We start from the raw sequence: 23,283 nt of genomic DNA, 5'->3' as shown, positions 1-23,283 counted from the left end.
CAGATCCTATTTCCCTGCTGCCAGTAAAGCCCACCTTTGTTATATTACTGTTTTGCGGGTGGGTTGGTGGTGCAAGAAGGGTATCATTTCTTTGCTTGGGATTACGCTGACGTATTCCTTCTTGTATCCTGGGTTTTATAAATCTTTCTTCCAGTGGCAGCATTATTCATTTTCCTCAGGGACAGCATCCACGGTGTTTCAGGCCCAGTGAGTAATCACCTTTGATGGAGGCAACAGACAACCAAAAAATAACTCATGAACCAACCCAAGTCAGGCAGAGGAGAAGCCACTCCAGCTAGGAAGCACAAGGGAGGAGGCTTGAACCACACATCAAGGAGGGGCCGCACAGATATTGTGTGGAAATTGTTAAATAGGAGAGATATGTTAACATTAAAAACTTCACGTTATCTTTATTGGTCAAAAAGGGTATCAGTAATAGTAGTAGTCCATGTAGTTTTACATTGTTGACCCATATCTAGTTTTGATCCACTATAACCCTCAGATCCTTTTCTGCTGTACTCTTTCCTAGGCAGTCACTTCCCATTTTGTATTTGTGCAGTTCATTGTTCCTTCCTAAGTGGAGTACTTTGCATTAGTTCTTATTGACTTTTATCCTATAAATTTCAGATCATTTCTCCAGTTTGTCAAGATCATTTTGAATTCTAATCCTATCCACAAAAGTACTTACAGCCCCCCCCCAACTTATTATCTTTTGCAAACTTTATAAGTATGCTCTTTATGCCATTACTCAAACAATTGGTGGAGATATTGAATAGAACTGCAGCCAGAACAGATCCCCAATGGAACCCCATGCAATATACCCTTCTAGCTCAACTGTGAACCGTTAATAACTAAACTCTGAGTACATTTTTCCGACCAGTTGTGCGCTCACCTTATAGTAGGTTCATCTAGGCTATATTTCTGTAGTTTGTTTATGAGAAGGTCATCAAGGAATTGAGCACAAAAAGCTGTGAACCATTTGTAGTTCTGCAAATATTTAAAAGGAATTTCGCAGCCAGTTTTTGCTCCTCTCTGAAATCTTACTGTGTTTCAATTTGACACTTGATATTGCTGTGTATGCTGGATCACAGTTATATATATGGGACAAATAATTTTTTTGAAACCTAACTAGCAAGTCCAGAGTAGTAACATTAGCAGCTCTTTCTCTTATTTGAATGTTTGCAAGCCATAGTGACTGCAGGATCTGCTATTGTTACCAGACTGGATTCCAAAGCTGGGTTTTCAACTTTTTGGTATGTTGCCTGCACAAGTGCATTATTTTTCTCCTTATAGAAATCTATCATGAAAGCTCCATCACAGTGCAGATCTCTACAACTCAGTTGTAAACCCACCAAAACAGTGCTGCAATATTTCATGAAAATATAGATAGATGCTTAGCTATAAAGATGCAAGAAACAGCTAGTGTAATATTTTCTTCATTGCTAGGACATTTACAGAGCATTTGTATGGGCAAGACAAAGAATTTATGGTCTAGTCAAGCATATTCAATTATTTCTAGTGGCATTTCTTGTTTCTAGCTACCATGTCCATGTGAGCCATTACTGGAACAAGTGACTACAAGTGTTGACACATGTTCGTGGCATTATGATTGTTACCCGATAAATCATGGCCATTACTGGAATCTCATTGTAAAGTCATTTGGCTCAATGGCTTGTGCTAATATAGTCCAATACAAAATATGGCAAGTTACCCAAGTCCAAACAAAAGCAGGCAGTTAATACATGTTACAGTGATACAGCATTGAAATACTAAGACAGTAATTAAAAGCAAGGAATATCAAAAGTCTCATTTCTAACTTCAGGTGTCACAGCTTCCATGAATTTCAATCTGAGTTGCACAGGTGTTCTGAAGACATAACTGGTCCCAAAATTAGAAAAAATTCCTAACTGTAAAGTGCCACACTTAGATGCTTAAGATGCTACAATATATCCTCCTTATTTTAAACTTCCCTGTGTTTTGCAATGGGTTCACTTTGACATTAATAAATTTATACTTCAGGCAAGCTTGTTTGTTATTATTGTGTATTAGGACGTTAAAGCTCCTAATAGCATAGATTTCCAAATAGCTTCTTCCTAACACAAACTTGATACCAACATGCAACAATATTTCATACTCAGTGACGAGAACTGAGACAACCAATTGCTAACAGTAACCTGCAAAATACCTACGGACAACTGTACCATGACAATTCCCAGAAATACTGCCTTGAAATATTTTTGTTACAGGAATGCTACCAGTGACAACCAATTAGCATTTCCCAGGCTGAATCATCATTCTGTATAATACAGCTTCCAAGAATGGCACCAAAAACTTGATGGCTGCTAAGTAGGGGAATGATAGGGAAAAAACCTCTAATTCCCACCCCCACCCCCCACAACAGTCTGGTAAATTCTTACTACCTCAGTAATTTTTGCTATAGGTCCAGGTGTTTTATTTATTTCCGTAACATCTGTTTTTCATAGCTCCTCCCTATGATGATATAAGAAGGTCTTATTTTTTGAGGATCATTTCGTACACACTGGAAAACAAACCTTTCTACTGTATGGGTTTTCCCACCTCTCAAAGACAGTCCACTTCAAATGACTTGATAAATCCTTCAGTCATAACATATTATTAACCCCAGGAAAATTTAATTTTTTACTTATTGGAAAAAATAACAGATTAGCTCAGGAAGCAATTATATTGTATTACCATGGCAGAGATTAAAGCACTAAAGATCACATATTGTCTGCAACTCTATTTTCTATAAGCCAAGTGATTCTCAAGAAACAGATAGCAAAGGCAGAATCAATGAAACAAACAGCACTGAGAATTTCAAACTGCAATGCCCATAAAACCTTGAGCTGTTTGATGAAAAAGGATTACCAGAGATAAACTAGCTAATATCGGGGTTAAGACAGAAGCAGAGAAGAAAAAAGAACTAATAGGATGTCCAGTTCATGTGTATATTTCAGGAAATTCCTGATAGACTATTCATTAGTATCACACCGATGGAGGAAGGGAAGGGGGAAATCTGTTCAACTTTAATACATTCCCTACTTTAGACATTGTGTCAATGTTTCAAAGATCCTTTGAAATCTTAAATAATCTTGTTAAACAATGTCCTTCTTTTACGTCATGAACTAATGATTTGAGCTCATCTGTTCAAATAACAGTTCATCAGCTTCAGTACATTCAGAAAATTGTACTGTGGAAAAGAAAACAAAGGGGCAATATTTTATAATGTAAATTGTGATGAAAGTCATGTAAAATTGATCTAAACAAAATACCGAAGTTGAGCATGTCACATAATGAATGTTTTTTTGTCAGTTGATGTGCATAATGGTCAGTTTTGGAAATCTAGGGATGAGCATTGGGAAGTTTGGTTTGTGCCTCTTTGTGATTTTACAATTTAAAATAAATAAATGTTTTCCCTCTGATGTAACAAGGGCAGACACATAGTCAACTAGTGCCTTCTGAGATCGGCACTATACACTCATGATCCTTTCTGATCTTTAAATGAATAATCAGCCCTTCAGTTTGACTTCCAGAACATGTATTCCTCAAAAATACCATCTGCTTTAATACTGCAACTTGCCCGAGAAAGATGCTGGTCAAATTTCATATTTTGATGATTTTCACACTATGGTTGACCTTCATTAGAAAATTGCCACCTACATTCTGTCTTTCATGTTAAGTTCACTCTACTACATTTCTTTTCTCTCTATGTCCTCCTTTTCCCATGTCATAAACAGATAAGAAAAGTTAATAGCACAGAAGTACTTTATATCTCTTGGACTGTAAAGGGTTAACAAGTTCAGTAGCCTGGCTGTCACCTGACCAGAGGACCAATCAGGAGCCAGGATACTTTCAAATCTTGAGGGAGGGAAGTTTCTGTGTGTGCTGTTAGTTTTGGGTTGTTGTTCACTCTGGGGGCTCAGAGAGAGCAGACGTGCAACCAGGTTTTTCTCCAATCTCCCTGATACAGGCTCTTATAGATTCAAAATAGTAAGTACTAAATAGATAAAGCGAGTTAGGCTTATGTTTGATTTCTTTATCTGCAAATGTGTATTTGGTGGAAAGGATTTAATTTGTACTTGAATACTTAGGCTGGGAGGGTATTCCCAATGCCTATAGCTAAAAAACGCTGTACCTATTCCATTTTAAATTTACAAAGATACTTTTACTGTTTTTCTCTCTTCAATTAGAAGTTTCTTGTTAAAGAACCTGATTGTTTTTTTTATTCTGGTGAGACCCCAGGGGACTGGGTCTGGATTCACCAGGGAATTGGTGAGGAGAAAGCAGGGAAGGGGGAGAGAAAGGCTAATTCTCTCTGTATCAGGATTACTGTCTCTCTCAGGAAGAGTCTGGGAGGGGGAAAGAGGAGTAGGGAAATTCTGAACATAGGTCTGTGAACAGACTGTGCTGATAACTTGAACTGGGCCCTATGGGTCTTTCCTGTGAGATTTCCAGATCCATTTAATTCAGTTCTCCTGCCCCAAGTTAGCATGAGGTGGCACAGTGCAAGTCTCTTGCTGTACTTCCCTGCATGGAAGGTGTGACCAGGAGTCCCAGTTAAGATTTTCATCATACTGTGTGAAGGTGGAAGTATTTCTGTGTNCCCCATATCTTGGACACTAAGGTTCAGAGTGGGGATTGTACCATGACATCCCACCTCTATCATCTATCCAGCGTACTCCCCACTCTTATACCCCAAACTTTATATACACTAGGATCTCCCTCATTTGTCTCCCTCTTCCTGTAAACAAGACCTTTTCTCCTCTTTCTGATATTTGCCATAATACTTCCTTTCTCTGATGCCTCAGTCCTGTATTTTCTTTTCTTCAAAGCATAATGATGTTAAGTGAAGGTGGCCACAATGAAAGATATGACACCCTTCCACCAAATGAGTGACTGAAGTCTTACTGCTACCTGGACATTCTTAGACTGGTGGGGTTTGTACCCCATTGACTCCACGAGTCGGGGCAGGGAGGGTAGGAGGTACCCTGTCTATCTATGCCTTGGTCCGTTTCCTACACCCCCTCCAGTAGACCGCACAGTGTGGCCCACTGACTGGGGCTGATTCACTGCCTCCCTCCACAGCCTAGTGGACAGAGTCACTTCAGCATGCCCCTAAGGCAGTGTGGCCTAATGGCCAGAGTCCCCCTAACTTTCTTCCCCTAGTGGGATAGCATGGCATAGCGGCCAGAATCACTTCAGGGTCAGAGTCAATTGTTAGTAGGGTAGAGTGGTCCGGAGGTCTCAGCCTGGGGGGTCATCCCACAAGGGTGGTGGCCCCCAGCAGAGGGCCCAGGGCCCACCCAGCTCCATCGGGCCCCAACCCAGGGCCCTAACAGTGGGTAGCTCAGCCCGCCCAGGTTCAGAGGAGAATCCCACCAAAACACACTGCCCTCATCAGGGTGGGAGGTACCACTCCCTCAGCCACCCGGGTCACTTCCTTCCGGCTCTCCTGCTGCAGCAGTCCATGTAATATCAGGGTCTCCAGGCTCCTCCACACCATGCACTTCCTGGGGTTCCAACAGCAGCTGGCATCTGGTCCTGGTTTTGGGCTGTTCCGTTCTTGCAGGTAAATGTTGCAACGACTCCTGGGATGAAGCCTCTGCTGGGCATCCTTCCTCCTTGGCAGTCAGCCCTGACTGAACAGCTCTGCCAGCTTTTATACCAGCAGAGCCTCAGGGGTGGGGCTTCCTCTGCAATGAGGTAAAGGTTAACCCTCTCAGTCCCGGTGCGGGGCTAGTCTGCCCCATCACACTGGCCTATGTTCCTTTTTTAATATTTTGTTCTAGTGCTAATGCCATACTCTTCTTTTTGTCTTATGAATGCCAATATTCTTTGTTTTACAACATTTGTTCCTTTTCATAGATTAGCCTTATAATGTAGTTCTCTTTCAAATGTGTTCCTTTGTTTAATCCCCAAAGTAAGAATCTTTTTTTCACTGCCTAAAGCAAATTCTGTTGGCAGGGGCTAGTCAGGGATTTGCTAAGTTCTCCATCATAAAACTGATTGTTTATAACCTTGTCTAGATTTGCTGGGAGCGTACATACACATTTCCTTTATTCTTAGGATGGCAGAAGTGAATTGTGTTTTTACAGTCAGAACAATACATTCTCCTATAGCACAGCTGTCATTCCAGTATCTTCCTTATGATGCTCAAATCACACGATAAAGTATTTGGGACCTAAAATCTTCATATCCAGCTCCACCCCACTTTACCTGCACAGTCAGATGATCCTGTTAGAGGCAAAATATTTCCAGTCCTCAGTTTTCCATACATAAAACATACACAATGCCATTTTTCATACAAATCTTCCTGTCATTATGCTTTGACAACTAAAAATGTTTGCAGATTAAACCTTAATTTACCTGTAAATCGTTTAGTTACATACAAGTATAAAAAATATTTGTGAAGCAGAACTTATAGACTTTTAACTGAATTCACAATCTGCTTTGGGAAGTAAGTAATTCTTGTCACACATTAGTTTTCAGACTAAATATATTGCCTATAAGCTATGAAGAAAACACCACTTTTTCATGTTTTTTCTTGGAGCTTGTAAGCTGTTCCTTCGTTGGTATTCTAGAAGTAACTAATGTCTCACAAAGGAAAAAATGAATACTACTGAAGCCTTGGAAGGCTTAAAAAAAGGAAAATGGAGCAGTTATCTCCTTCTTCCATTGCATGCACTCATATTCCATACCTCCCCTAAGTTGATAAACAATCTGAATGACAGTAATGTCCATGGTGAATTAAGCAGTATTTTTGGAAAAATGGCTAAAGAATTCTGAGGTAGTTTGTGAATATAAAATAGATCACACGTGTCATAAATAAAGTACATGTAGAAGTACTTTCACAAATGTTCTTCTTAAATCAAGATTTTCACTTTCTTGTGGAGTGTAGTAATAACAGCTGTTTGTGCAAAAGAATCCCCTGGTACTGACTATGATGGCACATTATCACTAGAGGAGATAAAAGCAAAGACTCACAGGAAATTAAAGTTTAAAATAACACAGTTAGAATAAGAGACTCTGAACAAGGGCTGAAAAATTAAAAAGAGATGAACAATCTTTAAAAGACACAGAGATTTGGACAAATACCCCAAAGTATAAATTTTGCATTGACATGGAGGATTAAAGAGGTAATCGAGAGACAGAGTAGATTCTTCTTCATAAAGAGATTCAACTTTGCCCTGATTGTGCCACAACATGTGTAATATGTACCACACTTGTACCAAGTAGGTGAGCTGCAGGCTCACTTTATATTTAGGGATAACATGGAGGCAACTTTATGCACTAAGCAGAGAGACTTCAGGACTAGTGTTGGAAGTTATGTGTAGCTGCTGTATAGGAGAAACCACTGAGACATTTGAGAAAGCAGCACTCCTAGTATTTCTAGAGAGATCAGTACTGGGCCAGCTACTGTCCAGCCTGAGATCATAATCAGCAATAGTTTTGTTGCAAGTAGGAGACAGTGGATCTTGTTACTATGATCAATGCCCCCTACAACACATCTTTCAAGATCCATGGGCCTTACACATGCCTCTCACAACATGTAGTGTACCTCATCCAGTGCACTAAATGCCCCAATAGAAACTATGTGGGTGAAACCAGACAATCACTACATTCTCAGATAAAGTCACTCTGGAAAATAATAAAAGACAAAAATGCCACATCACCTGTGAACATTTTTCACAAAACAATCATGCTATATCTGACCTATCAGCCCTCATCCTCAAAGAAACCTGCACAACACTTTCTAAAGACAAGCCTGGGAGCTTAAATTCATAATTTTCCTAGATACTAATAATCATGAACTGAATAAAGACATTAGATGTATGGCTTATTACAACAATCTATAGTCCATTAATACTTCCCCCCGCACATGCTGCTTCTCTCTCCCTTCCTTTCCTCCCTATGAATGGAGGGCTGTTAATGGGTATCTTCCCCTTCAATGGTCCCTTGAAATATGTGTTAACTACTTATGCTAAACAATCGGTTTCATCTTCTATTTAGCTGTGACATTCTAAGTGTAGTAAGAGGAGGCCCTAAAATATAAACCTTGATATCAGAGGCCTGATATGAGGCCTAAGGCCTTAACTAAATAATGGTCAAGACTTTGCTAACATAAAGCAAAGTTAAGCTGTGAGCCAGAGCCAGGCCCTGCTCACAGAAGCTGGCAAGGAAAGGGCTGATGCTGCAAGAAGATACGTACCTAAAAGGTACTGAACACTAGAGATCAGAACATTCACATGTACATTCCACACAGATAACAAGGGACAGACTGACCCATCTCAATGACAGGGGCAAAAGGGTCATATGATGGATAGAGTTGTTTTGTTCAAACCAACATGTACAAGGTGAGAGGCGACACCTTACTACGTAGAGGGGTTGTACCTTGCTACGTAGAAGGGTTGCACCTCAGTACGTCAGGAGAGATGTGTAACTTGTTTGTATCTGTGTATAATAATGCATCCCTGGGGCGGTGTCTTTGTCCAGCCGAGGAGGCAGTGGAAAGTCCCGCCACTGACTGAGCTGAGTCCATTGCCAAGAGGCACTTTCTCGTTGTATGCCCTGAGTTGGATTAAGAAATCCACAGGGAACTGCAATTGTGTCCAAATGGCAATAAACCTGGCCGACATGCCTTCATAACCTACCAGACTCTGTGGTCATTGGGGGTTCTTTTTGGGTCTGCCGATGTATTGAGGTGCAGACTGATTGTTTAAAAAGGGGCATCCAAGAATGGGGATTACTTTGCAAACAACAAGTGTAGGTTGAAGTCCCTCTATTGTTTGCACTGTGCACCATGGGCTTCTCAAACCTGATGGTTTGCTGCAGATATGTGATGATGTTGTCAAGTCATACTTTCTTTACCACAGGTATAGCCCCAGAGCTAGGTACATCAGTGCAGGCTGTGGTGGGACATGCCTCAAATCGTATTTCTCTCACTGCCGGCTATCTTACTACAGTGGGCCAATGATAAGCTATTGATTATATAATTGTTGTCATGGTTCCTGTACCAGATATGGACTGGCTACAGAGCTCGCTTACACACACCAGATGTGTTCATCATAAGATCCTTAAAGCTCTGTCAGGTAGGGCTCAGGTTAGCTTAAATAAGGTATTCATACACAGTGCTACTTAGTGGCTGATCTATATAATACAGTTTAACATTCTATTACAGTGGTTCTCAATCTGAGGTACTGTACCCCTGGGGGTAGGCAGAGGTCTTCCAGGAGGTACATCAATTCATCTAGATAGTTTCCTAGTTCTACAACAGGCTACATAAAATGCACTAGTGGAGTCAGTACAAATTAAAATTTCATACAAACAATTACTTGTTCATACTCAATATACTATACACCAGGGATCAGCAATCTTTGGCATGCGGCCCGCCAGGGTAAGCACCCTGGGGGGCCGGGCCAGTTTGTTTACCTGTCGCATCTGCAGGTTTGGTCGATCATGGCTCCCACTGGCCGTGGTGCACCCCTCCAGGCCAATGGGGGTGGCAGAAAGCAGCAGCCAGCACATCCCTTGGCCCATGCCACTTCCCGCAGCCCCCATTGGCCTGGGACAGTGAGAGCTGCAATCAGCTGAACCTGCGGACGTGGCAGGTAAACAAACTGGCCCGGACCGCCAGGGTGCTTACCCTAGTGAGCTATGTGCCAAAGGTTGCCAATCCCTGCTATACAATAAAATGTAAGTACAATATTCATATTCCAGTTGAGTTATTTTGCAATTATATGGTAAAATGAGAAAGTAAGCAAATTTTTCAGTATTAGTGTGCTGCATCACTTTTGTATTTTTATGTCTGATTATGTAAGCAAATAATATTTAATTTAGGTGAAACTTGGGGATATGCAAGAGAAATCAGACTCCTGAAAGGTGACCAGTAGTCTGGAAAGTTTGAGAGCCACTGATCTTTTACAATTGTTACCAACCCCTCCAGCAGGTTCATGGTGTCAGATTCAGTAGCCCCAGGGTGTCTTGTACAGTGAGTTTTCTCCATGTGACCTGCTTTATCCACTGCTTAATTATTGAGGGGGTGAAATAACAGCACAGCTTGCTTGTTGCCAAAAAAAATAATCCTTTTTATTTTTCAAAAAATTTTTTTTGAAAATTTTGGTCAGTTTTTGGACAAACTCTAGTTGTGAAAATCCTTTTCATCCTCTGTCAAGATTTACAGTCATTTCAGGTCACCTGCCCCATGGAATGGAACCTCCTTTAGACAGCTGAACCTGTAGCATGGCCTTCTTTCATCATTCTTTGTTCTATCACATGGTTTATTCCTTTCATGGTGAATTGCAGGGATTGGTGTGATTTTTTTCTGGTGCAGCTGGCTAGCACCATGCATAGGGGAAAGAGGAGAAGCTGGGCAGAGAATGAGGAAGATGAACAAGAAGAAGAGAATGAAACAGGAAAGGGTAGAAAAAAGCAAAATAAATTGCTAAAAAGACAATGCATTATAGAGAGAGAATTTAAATCATGGACTCAAAAGCAGACAGATGTGGATTAAAATAGAGAAAATGAAGCAAAACTATACATGTTCTCTCCAGGTTAAGAGAAAATTTAAACACCCATGCACCTGGTTAAGGAACTGCATCTGTCTAAATCACCATCAGAGGAGGGGTAGTAACAGTACCAGGGAGTCTCTTCTGTGGGGATTCTACATATGAAGCAATTCAGGCTACAAATGAAGTCTGCCCAGGATACATACTGAATCAGCGAGTTTTCTGTGTGCCCTGTCCTTGCCCACTTTCTGGGTTTTGAGCCTCTTTCCACTTCTGAGGCCTTAACACCACCTAGCCCTACAGCCTGAGGGAAGCCCACAGTATATATCAGGAGAAGGAATTAAAAATGCAGGACATTGTAATGGCAGCCAGAGTTAATAGAATGAAGCTCAGCTGGGGAAGAACTGGAACAGTACTATAAAGCCAGGAAGCTGAAGTCACTCCCTGGGATGAGGATGGTTATATATAGAGAGAGAGCTGGAAGGGACTCTGAAAGGTCATCAAGACCCACCCCTTGACTTCACTAGCAGGACCAGGTATTGATTTTGCCCCAGATCTCTAAGTGGCCCCCTCAAGGATTAAATTCACAATCCTAGGTTAAACAAGCCAATATGCAAACCACTGAGCTATTCCACACCGAGAGCAAAGTAGGTGAGCTAGCAGGGAGTGGGAGCCCCATTACAAACATAAAACTCAGCAATACATTGGATCATTCTGTAATATGTGAGGAAGCAAAAATCTAGGACACAGGAAAGGAACAGAAAGGTGGAAAGCTGGGAATAGAAACTAAAAAAGTAAAGGATGAAATGAGAGCAAACTACACAACACAAGTTACAGCCAAATTCATTACTGGGATGCAATTCCATTGACTTATTGAATTTCCACTTGCTTATTCCAAAAGTCCTGGCCCTTTATTTAATATTATTAACCATTAAAGTTTAGTTATTTTTGGGGACAAACAAGGTAAGTGAGGTAATAACTTTTATTGGACCAACTCCTGTCGGTGGAAAGGGACAAGTTTTTGAGCTTCACAGAACTCTTCCTCAGGTCATTTATTGTATATAGTTATTGTACTTTTTGTGCTTTACTGATGACAGCTTTAATTTCTCCAGATCAGATCATCAATATTATAAACTCTAGCCTGGATAGCACTCCTAGAAGTGTCTTTTAAAACTTCACCCTAGCTCCTCTTTTCTCTGACAGGAATATTCTGTAAAATAATGGATTAACTTGTGTTATTTGAAGAACTAATATATGTTACTCTCAGAGGTTGAAATCATTTGGCTTTTTCTTATTTTGGGGCTGTGTGCTCTAAGAAGTCTCATAACAGGTGACTAGAGAACTTGAGCACAATGCTTTTTGGTGGTAATTTGTTGAACTATTCACTGGTCATTAAGGCCATTGCAAACACATCTCTATCTAAGGAACCTATATGGCTCCTATAACCATGGTATCTCTGTGCCTAACAATTTTAAAGTATTTATTCTCACAACATATCTGAGAGGCAGGAAAATACTATTACCCCTATTTTACAAATGGGAAAGTGAAGCACATAGGAACTAAGTTAGTTGCCCGAGAACACAAGGAAATCTGTGCAGAGCAGCCAACTGAACCTGGGTTTCCCAAGTTCCAGGCTAGCATCCTAATAGGTAGATTGGGGTTGCACATTTTGTTGCTTCTCTAGGCTGAGTTCGCTGCACACATGTGGGGCTACTTGCATCCCTCTGTTTTCTCCCACAAGTTCCATGTGTGCCATGCTCTCATCTCAAGGACTCGCTGCAATCCCCCACCCCTTATGCCAGGGGCTCACCCTATTTGATCTGTAGACAATTGCAGCTATGCTTGAATCTGTGGCTATGCTAAAAAGATGCCAGGGGCTCCATCTGTTCTTCATTTTCCCCCTCCTGGTTTTCTGGCTTTATCCCAAATTGATAAGATTCTTTCTACCAATGCCTAGAACATTCTCTGAAATTTTGTAATTGATCAAATGTGGCACTCATCAGTTATCGCATTACATCCAAACAGAAAAATGCCATCAAGTTGAGTATCGGGCCTCTGTGGCTCAGCCAGCAAAAGAAACACAATGGACTATATTGCAAATGCATCAGATTTTAATTTAAGCATGAGGATTCTGTCAATGAGAAATATGGGCCTGATCCAAAGCCTAGTGAACCCCAAACAATGCTTGTGGTCAATGCTAAAAACATTACCAGAAATTAGTCCATTAATTCTTCACTTCCTCAAGTAATATAAATTCTTTTTAATCTCAAAAACAGGCACATAGTTCTTTTGCGTGAAAGTTCTGTTCCTAAGCACCAATGAAATGTATAAGCATGCAAAATAAATTATAATAGTACAAAGGATAATATATAAGCAAATTATTAGCTGTCACTTTCCCACAGAAAATGATTGCTAATGATGGGGAAAAAAAAAATCCAGACACCCTGTCATCAGAGGGATAATGGGAACCCCTGAAGCCATCCTAAAATGAACAGTTCTAACTGCAGTTTTCTCATTTTACAATTAATATTAAATTGCTCATTTAGCTCTAAAGTCTTCCTTGAATTTTTAAGTCTATAATCCACTTACTTGCCATTCCCTCTCTCTAAAAAAGGGGAAGAAAAGTAATTATTCTCAGAAATAGCAAACTCGTATTAATCACAATTAGAAGCGGTAATTTGTGGTTACAATTTTTAATCAATCATTCCATTCTATGTTAAATTCACTAATGTTGGGACCACTAGAATGGACAGCCATCTGTGCCTTTGTAAAACTAGAAATATGATGGATTGTAGCCACTGTTAGTTTCAGATTGTAGTATGAATGCAAATTATTAAAAATATTTCATTGTTTTCTAACATATTGCATAAAAAGTTAACTCAGTTCACTTTAGTGTTCTGCTTTTTGTCCTGAAGGAAAGTACCTTGAGAAAGATCTTGACCTTGGGGCTCAAACCTATATTATGATTTACAACTAATGGGAGGGCAAAGTTCTCCTGACATTTTATTTACTTACCACTTACTAACCAATCCATGGAGAAACATACAGTCATACTGTCTAGGGGCAAGATTCTACTCAGCTAAAATACCTGCTAATCTCATCAGCTTCCAAGTCCATCAAGCAATTTACCTGCCTTATTTCACACTTAATATTAAAGTCAATGAAGTTGCTCCAGATTAACATCAGTGCAACTGAGAGCAGAGTCTGTCCCTATGGGACTAATGGGTTCAAAGTGATAAATTATGGTTAGCAAAAAAGGGAGAGTGCCAACTAATTTTGAAGTTTCAGGTGAAATCCCTATCATTCTATGGAAGAGTTAGTATAAAAACATGAACCTTTCTATATCAGATGTTTCTAGGATTATGGAAATTTCTGTGCCAAGTTTCCTTTGTCTGGCAAACCAGTGATGCAAGGCACCCATTTCTATGATGGAAAATCCTCTATGACTAAACTAGTTGTTTTGGTTTTTTTAAAATCTATTTAAAAACATTTGTAAGAGCTATTCATCCTTATGGCTTGGGCTTCTGGACCCAGAAGTAATGCCAGCATTAGGAGAATCAAATCAGCTCTTGTAATGTATGCAAATATTTCAGTCCTGTGTTTACAATTTTCACACTGCTGCAAACATGTAGGACTAGCTTGCGAAAACCTATGTTCGCTCATTTCTCTCAGTTCTGATCCCAAAATAAAGCTGTGTGGTTGTCATTTATTCTAAATAATTTTTATCACATCTTTCTGTGCAAAATACATGTTGGATTTAACATTTTCATAGTCAAAGTGTACTGAACCTAAGATCAGACAGATTTTTAAAAGGTCACTGGAGCTGCACATAAAAAATGAAAAAGGCAAAGATGCAGCAAAGAGACTTTTTGTAAGTACATTATTTTAATTCATTGCTTATATGTCAGCCACTTGAGAAGGATAGACAGTAATCTAAAGATTAGCTTGAACAACTCAAGGCTTAACTTTTTCTCTCTCCTTGGTATATATTGATCAGAATTCAGAGTGCTGTTTTATCTAAAATGCTAAGAGTTTCTGTTGTTGGAGAAGAACACTGCCAATATTGTTTAGTAGCGGACAACTGTGATGGGTTGTTAACCCCACCCCAGGTCTGAGTAAGCAAAAAGGACCAATTAACCCTGTGACAGGCTGCACCTGGAGGAGTCAGGGCTAATGATGCCTAATGGTTGATGAAGCCTATCCAGGGGAGGAGCTGGGATAGGAGTAAAGAGAGGAAGTTGGTGGTAAGAGTGGGCTGCAGGGAGGAGCTCTGCAATCACTCCACAGAGAGCAGGGGAGGTGGCTAGATACAAGGAAATGGAGAAGTAGCCAGAGAGAGCAGAGAAAACTCCAGTGGTAACCCGATGGTGGTCCAGAGGATAGGGAAGAAACGTAGGAAAGAGCCCCAGGAAAACAGCAACAGAGTCTGATATTGGTCAGACTTTGGTTGCTAGGCATAGAGTCCAGAATAGTGGGCGGGCCTGGGTTTCCCTACAGCCCCTGGGAAAGTGGCACAGACTAGGCAGTGGATCAGAAGGGACCTTGATGTGCCAGAAAGGGAGAACTATAGTGACCTGTTTAGAGGGCTACACCATGAAGAAGGAGTAGCTGAGTCAGAAAGACAGACCATTGGATGAACACCCAAAGGAAGTAGCATCAGACTGGTCATGAGATAATCCCCAGCAGAGCCACAAAGAGGCAATCCAGAAGTGCATAGAACACCCTTTCACAAAGACCTCTGTGTATCTCATGTGCTGTTAGAGCAACACTTGCTGTGGCTTTCCAGATTGTGGATTGGGAATTGTGAACGGTGGAAAATGTGGGGCTACATACACTATGAAAAAAATAATAGCTATGGGTCTGTAGCATGAGTAGCATTCAAACTTGAACCTGTATCTGAATTATGTAAACAACTCCTGTTACTAATGGGCACAACCAACACTGAAGTTGAAAATGTTGAACTTTGGATCAATCTTGATTTGGATCCAGATTTTGTGATTTGATCCCATCTCTTAAATACAGAAAAGGACTCAGAGTTAAGAATCTCAACTAGCCAGAGAACCAAAGAAAAAAAAAAGATAATGAGAGAGATTGTGATAGTTCTCTGTTATTATTATTTTATTTTATTTTATTTTATAATTCAACATTTTAAATTAAGAAAACAATGAAGCAGTATCTTTGCACCATTGAGCTGGACTGGTATGCTATTGGCTCAGCTTTCCTGGGGTAAATCTTACGGCAGAATCATGGTAAGGGTAATCAATCACAATTTTTGTGAGATCATATGACTAGGATGATGGGACAACGAGAGAGTATCTAAATTTTTCATCACCACTTTTTTAAGTCCTTGCCCTGCCATTGTAAAGAAAGACATGTTTTATTCCCAGACTGTGTCATCTTTCATTGTAATGTGCACCAAAAATGCAAATATGTATCGATTTTATACAGAGGTCAGTCCAAGAGACAAGCAATCTGTGGAAAAGTTAGTTGCCAGTCCGAAGTAAGAAAAGTAATTAGAAAGATGACTGTAACCTTTCTTTAATGAATAGCAATAATAAATGACTTCCTTGGTGTTTTCGTGACCCTGTCAAGTTGGCAAGGTGGTCTTTCCTCAGTCGATTCTGCATTTCGATCCTTTTTGTAATCACAGTCTCACAGCTGTGGAAAACAGAACCATTCATTAATTGAGCAATCACTATTTGCATATGTAGTTGGCAAGAAGCAGTCAGGTTCATCTGCCTCTGATCTAAAGGGTACTTGGGAACAAAAATGAGGGGCATTTATCATCCTTAGGGCTTCAGTGTTCTTATTTTTTCTTGCTATTGTTGTTAGAGTCATTCACTTGTCAGTGTCACAATAGGCTAGTGAGCAAGAAGAAATGATAGCTGTAGCAGCCTCCTCAGAGGCATGGCTCACATGAAAAATGCCCTCACAAACCCAGCAGTAGTGCTCTGAGTTTCATTAAAGCTATCATATGATAAAACATATATGATATTTCACTAAATTACATGAATGTTTTCTGAGGTTTACTACTCTAATGAGCTTCTTCTGATGTAAGAAAAGCATTCTTTTATTTAACATCATAATAATAATAATAATAATAATATCTTTTATATAACCTTTCATGATCTGAATCTCTTTTAGAAATGGGAAACTCCTTCGTGTATAGTATGAGTATAATATTGCAGGCTCCCCTCAGTTGAGATGCAACAACTGTTTTACATTTGGTTGCGAGGTGGAAAAGGGGAACAAAATAGAGATGGTCATATTCTGGTCATTTTCATACAGCACCTCCACTGATGTGGTAAGTTTGCATGCATGTAGTGTGTCTTCCTAACAGCCAACAAATTCCTTGCTTATGAGCTAATATTTAGGGACATTTCATAATTTGGAAATCACCTCAAAGGTTCTATTTAACCTCTCTTCCATGTTGATATTTGTCATGATACAATTTTAGGTTCAGAATTTCTTCTCCTACTGGTACCAAGGGCTCTGTTCTCCTTCCCATACATCTATGTGGGCACCACTGGAGTTTGTGTTTGTATTGTCAGAAGAATACACTGAAGATAAATACCTCATTGTTCTTCAGAAGGAAGCCTCTGAGAATCCACGGGTTGCCATTGTCTGTTATATATGTTACATATGGTTGGGATTTTTCAAAAAAATGAAATGTCAATGAAATTTTTCACACAAAAAAAATCCAAATTTCTTCACCAGTTTTCAACCAGCTCTAATATCTACTATGAGAGAGAGAGAGAGAGAGAGAGATGTGCATGCATGCACACACAAACACTGAGACATTTCTAGAACATCTCTTTTAGGAAGGGGAAATAGTCACTGCAGTTATTAAATCCTGTTTTTCACACTCAGACTTGTGATGCCTAAAATTTTTAATAGGCCACAGCCTGCAAGAATTGTGCTTATACTGTGTGTGAATACTGCAGAGAAAACTTTAAATCTTCCACTCAAACTACTGTCTGCAACATATGGAGTCTCTAAGATCTCATTGACAAGAGAAACCTCAAATATCTGGATTTAGTTCTGCCCCAAGATTTTGATTTGGAGTTCGATCTAAACCTGAAGGTACCTAAATTTACCTATTTTTCTGTTTCAGTTTAGATATTGCTAGGCTGTGTGAGATTTCTGCCATTTGGGACAAAAAAAAAATTGACAACAACTTGTGAGATTTCAGTTCACTCAAATCTGAACTCAAAGTAGAATCATATTCTGGGGTATTTCAGTTGATATGATGATTAGAAAAAGTTGTCTAAGTAAGAAATTGGGTAGATTTTTAATGTAATAGAAGATAAATCTTATTAAAAATTATAGGACTAGGGAATTTATCTCCCCCAGGCCACATACTAGGTGGCATGTGTGATTTTAAATGCAGTCTAAAATGTTTATATTCTTTATGGTAGACTGCAAAATGACTTTCAAAAATAAAATGATTAAATTCTATAAACATCAAGGGAGTGTGGATCTTTTTAGGCTGCCACTTTTGTCATATGGGAAGCATTTAAAAGCCCATTGAGGATGTTGTATTTATGTTTGATGGACTGCCAAAAGGTAATTAATTTTTTTTGAATACTTGCATGTTAGGACATTTGAAAGAAAAGCATAGTGAAGGAAGACAGAATGTAATTTATCACAATAAGATAAGTATACAGTAGATATGTGGGCTGCATTTTTAGAGATACTGCGAGCAAAAGTTCTTCTTCCTGTGTTAGTGTGTGTTTGTGTGTGTGAGTTTGTGTAGATATATAATTCTGTTCTGTTTGAAAAATACTAGAGAGGAGCCCTGGGGATGTGCAGGAAACAAGCAATGATAAAGCAGAGGAAATAGTTTAATATTACCTCATTATCTGCCACTTATTCTGACACCGGGAATACCTCTGGTAATATTCCATGTTCTGGCCCATTTTGAAAATATTCTTCTATAACATCAAAATCATGCAGCCTAGATTTTTACTCTTGCTTATCCACTTCAAAAGAATATCTCAACCTACGGATAGTAGTGCTGTCCATGCCTCTGCAGCAGAGGCTCTTTCATGTAAAGGTTGCCTTTAGAAAAGTTTTAATCTCTAACCTGACTATTTTATTTCCTGATCTGGTTCATCTTTGATTCTAGAAGAACTCAGTCAAGCCTTTAACCCTATCACATTCCTCCGCAAAAGAAAGACAATGCTATTTTGCTATAGGAGTCCTGATATGGATCAACTAGGTGCTGTACAAACTCAGAACAAAAAGATAGTCCCTGCCCCAAAAGAATTTACAATCTAACTATAGAACAAAGAGATCAATGTCGGTAGGGGAGTACAAGGAAACAATGAGACAGTATTGGTCAGCTTGATAGTCAGTGATCTCTGTACCGCGACAGCTAATGTCGTCAATAGTTTTGTAGGCATTACGACAAAGGAGAGTTTTGAGGAGGGATCTGAGAGAGAAAACAGTGATGGCTTTGTGGATGTTTATGGGGAGTGCCTTTCAAGTGAGAAGGGTAGCATGGGAGAAAGCACAAAGTTTGAAAAACTAACCAGTGAGTGAGAGACAGGCACCAGGGGCTTATTCGAGGGAGGAGTTAATATCTTGATTGTGAATGAGAGATGATAGGTAGAGTGACGATAGACCCTGAAAGGCCTGCAAAATAAATAAATCAGCTTATGTTTGATGTGACAGAGAAGGAGAGGCCAGTGGTGGGATGCACAGAGAGGGATGTCATGGTCAAAGCGATGTCTAGAAAAATGAACTTTGCAGAGGTTTTGTGAATGGATATGAGCAGGGCAAGATTGCATTTGTCAAGGCCAGAGAGAAGATCATTGCAGTAATTGAGATGTGAGATAAAAGGAGCTTGGACCAGAGTTTTAGCTGTGTGGATGGATAGGAAAAGCTGCATCTCAGAGATGTTATACAAAAAAGATAAGCAAGATTTAGACATAGCCTGGATGTGAGGACGTAGAAAGGTCTGAGTCAGAGATGACACCTAGGTTATCGGCCTAAGTGATGGCAGGATTGTGCTGTTGTCCTCAGTGACTGAGAAAGGAGGCAGTGGGAAGGCTTTGAGTAGAGTCTTTGTTTCATAGACTTTAGTAAAAAATAAAATAACTAGTATATACAGATTTTAATATAACAAGTCAGTGTCAAAAATTAAACTCTATCTATCCTTCATCTACAAGCTTGTAAATCGTGTCCCTCTGAGAGTTTTTCATTTCTCCTTATGCATGTCATAGCACTCAGATTATCAAAAGAGTAGCATCAGAGACTCAAGCTCTAGTTAGACAGAGCAGAGTAAATGGCAATGGCTAGATTGTGAAAAGCTGTCTGAGTGATCACCAGGAGTTCAATAGATGCAGAAGCATCAATCATACCTCTAATGTGGCTACAGCACAGAACAGAACTGATATTTTCCATTTCTAAAGATTGGACATAGATATAAATTTCATGGGAGAATCCTAGCCATGCTCACATTCTGCATTAAATGACTGTGTGATGCTATGCCTGTGTTACCATGTGCTATCCATAGTCCTATTGTTTGCTTTGATAGTATAATGTAAATGTCCACAGATGCTTATTATGGTGTCAGTAGCATGTCTTTCAGCATCAGTTTCTCTCTGGATGGCCCTGGTGGCTAAAGGATGGATGGTGTGAAAGCAGCACTGGATGCTGCCATAGTGCCTATTGTTAATTACTTTGACAGTGTTAGTCCCATTGCCAGTGGCAATGATGGCAAATTCAAGGTGACTATTGTTAGCCAGCATATACTGAGGGCTGTCCAAAATGTTTAGGGGTGTATTGTCTTTGTTAAGAAGGGACAGGTTAACAGGGCTGATACCTGGGTTTTCTTGGTAACACTTATTGGAGTACTGGCAGAGCTACATGAGGAGAAGGGAGGGAGGAAGGAAGCAGCCAGAAGCAGGTAGCAGCAGTGATAGCACTGGCACTGTGAGGCAATTACTCCACCAAGCTGTCAGAAAAACAGGGATGCATGACAAGGAATTTCTGCTGCACATGATATTAGTGGTACACTGAATGACATCTCCAACAGCCCCTTTCAGAAGCTTGGGAACTCATTTAGGGGCTGTCTAATAAAAATCAGGTAGTGCTGTTCTAGGAAATATGACTCTTCAGGATTGTTATATGATCTTAAGCTAAAAACAAATCATTTAGTTGCCTAAACTTGTTGTCCTCCACTATTGAAAAAGTTACCAGACCCAGAGTCAGATTCCATGTTTGTGCCTATTAGTTGTGATCTGCTGCGCAGATGCATGAGGACCTGTTCTTGCCCTTTTCATTAAAGAATTGGGATTAGTCAAAGGTGCTGCTGCTACAGGGGTGTTGGCTTTGCTTTTTTTCTCTTTCTAACAGTGAAAATCTATATAGAAGGGATATGCACTACAAATACACACAGAACAGTTTTTAAAAAATCTTCTTTCTCATCCACCCCCTGCGAGAGTTAATCCAAGGAGCAATAATGTCAGCTTCAAACATGATCAATGTGAACATGCCATCTTATCCCCTACTCATTAAGAACTGCATATTCTAAGCACTTGATTCTTTAACCTACTGTAGTTTTCTCCTATTATTTTATAACTCTTGCATATCTTACTTACAGTGGAGAGGCCTCAGTACTTAAATATTTGTGAGAGAAAACTTTTGCTGTTGACAAATTCTGAAGGATCATTAAAATATCTTGCAACATATCAAGTAGTTAAACAAAATCCAGTTGATCCAAAGCCTATTAAATCAGGAGTAATTCCACTAATGCAAAAGGAATAGCACCAATAGAAACTGGTGTAAATGAGAGCACCATCAGCCTCAAACCCTTGAGCGGAACAAGCAATTAATTTTACATTCATGTTCTTCCTGGCCAATGTGAGCATGGATTTTCTCATTATCCATATCCAAGTCTAAACTCTCATTTATTTCTACAAAAAGCTTATGCTCAGTGGTATCTTGTCAACAAGTCCCACAGGTAAATAAGGTCTCATGTGAAAAAAGTATATTTCCTCCTAAATGTGTTGCCTTTATTTCCCAGAATATTCTTTTACTCTATCATGACAAAGTTAAAAGAACCCAATTCAGCTGCCATATAAAAATTCATGATTTTGTATTCTTCTGCCATTCCCATTCTTATTCTGTCTAAACAAAACGGTTCTCACCTTTTCTATTTTTGTTTATACGTAAATCTTTTCTGACCCACTACTCATTTTCATTGCCCATCTCGGAACATTCTCGTTTTGCTATATTTTATACATATGCAGTGACTAGATTCTATAGGGTAACTAGAACTGAATTTAGCATTCCAGTTCAGGGCGTACTATTGACTTATATAATTGTATTATAATATTTTCTGTCTCATTCCTTACGGACTCTACCACGTCTCTTTATTTTTTTTTAATTTATTTTTACACTTCTGCCAATGAGCAGAGCAACAAAGCTTTCCAGAATGCACCCAACTGATTCTGAGCCCAGCAACATCTAAGAGCAATTCATATGATTCCTTCCAATATGCATTACCTTACATTTGTTGACATAGAACTGCATATGCAAATACTACTCACATTATTTTGTTAGGTCCCTTTGAAACTGCTGTCAGTCTTGACAAACTAAATAATGTTGTTGCCACTCCACTTTTTCCATGTGTAAACAACACTAGTTCTAGTACAGAACCCAGGAACCCCCCACTCTGAACACTTTTTCATGGTAAAATCTGACCATTTATTCCTATTTGTTCTCTGTTCCTTATCCAGTCTCTTGTCCATGACAGTATTTTACCTTGCATTGCTTGACTACTTAGTGTCCTTAATAACCTCTTGTGAGGAAGTCTGATCTAATTTATTTGAATGTTCTAAAAGCCTTTGTAGCCAGCTCTCCTTTATCTACTGTTGTTTTGACTTTCTCAGAAACTTCTGTTTGTGAAGGAGCTATAGGAGGAATGAAGATCTTTACCACCTTCACAATTACCAATTTTGAAGAATGGGAGTTTAGAGACTGGGTTTAGCTGGTAGTTAAAAGAAACCAAGAACACTGTTTGAATTATGAGATTTCTTCAGACTATTGCATATCGTAGGGCAGACTGCTCTCATCAAAAGAAGCATTACCAATCTCTGTTAACAAGGAGTCCAGATTCACTTCTTTTTTTACTACCTGCCAAGAAAGAAATGAGTTCATGGCACTTTTTGGTGGCTTGGATCACTTTTCATACATCAAGCACCTTTTGCTATGAGAATAAGCTGAATTTGCTGAAGAAAGTTGTTGTTTTAATGGTCTGGTGTACAGCTTTTGATTTCTAAGATCAAGAGACTCTTCTGGATTTAAATGAGTTTTCTTCAGTCATGAAAGGGAGAAATAATGAGTTAGAAATTGAACGGAGGTAATTCTTAGCTGTAAACCAGCTCACATTAAAAAACAGTTTCACTGAGCATGATTTCAAAATTGCTACGACAGGACAGAAAACCTCTTGTCCTCAGCCACACTGTCATGGTTGTGGGTGTAGGATTCCTTGTGCCATAGCCTATCAGAATACTTTAGTACCAAAATGCCATAGTCTAGCTGATGTTTTCTGGGGTTTGCTGCATTTATGGGTCTATAACAAGTCATCAAGAATCAGTGATGTCTTTGGAGAGAGTGGTGAAGAAGGGTGGGGGTAATGACTTGTCGCCTGTACATGATAATACACCACCAGCTTAATGAGCTGGCCAGCAGCAGCAGCAGTAGATTTGGCCTCTCTAAGTGGTTGATTGAACCAAAAGGAGCATCAAAG

The sequence above is a fragment of the Chelonoidis abingdonii genome, chromosome 1, assembly GCF_003597395.2.
Source record: "Chelonoidis abingdonii isolate Lonesome George chromosome 1, CheloAbing_2.0, whole genome shotgun sequence".
NCBI classification, from domain to species: domain Eukaryota; kingdom Metazoa; phylum Chordata; order Testudines; family Testudinidae; genus Chelonoidis; species Chelonoidis abingdonii.
This window is presented reverse-complemented; position numbering follows the sequence as displayed.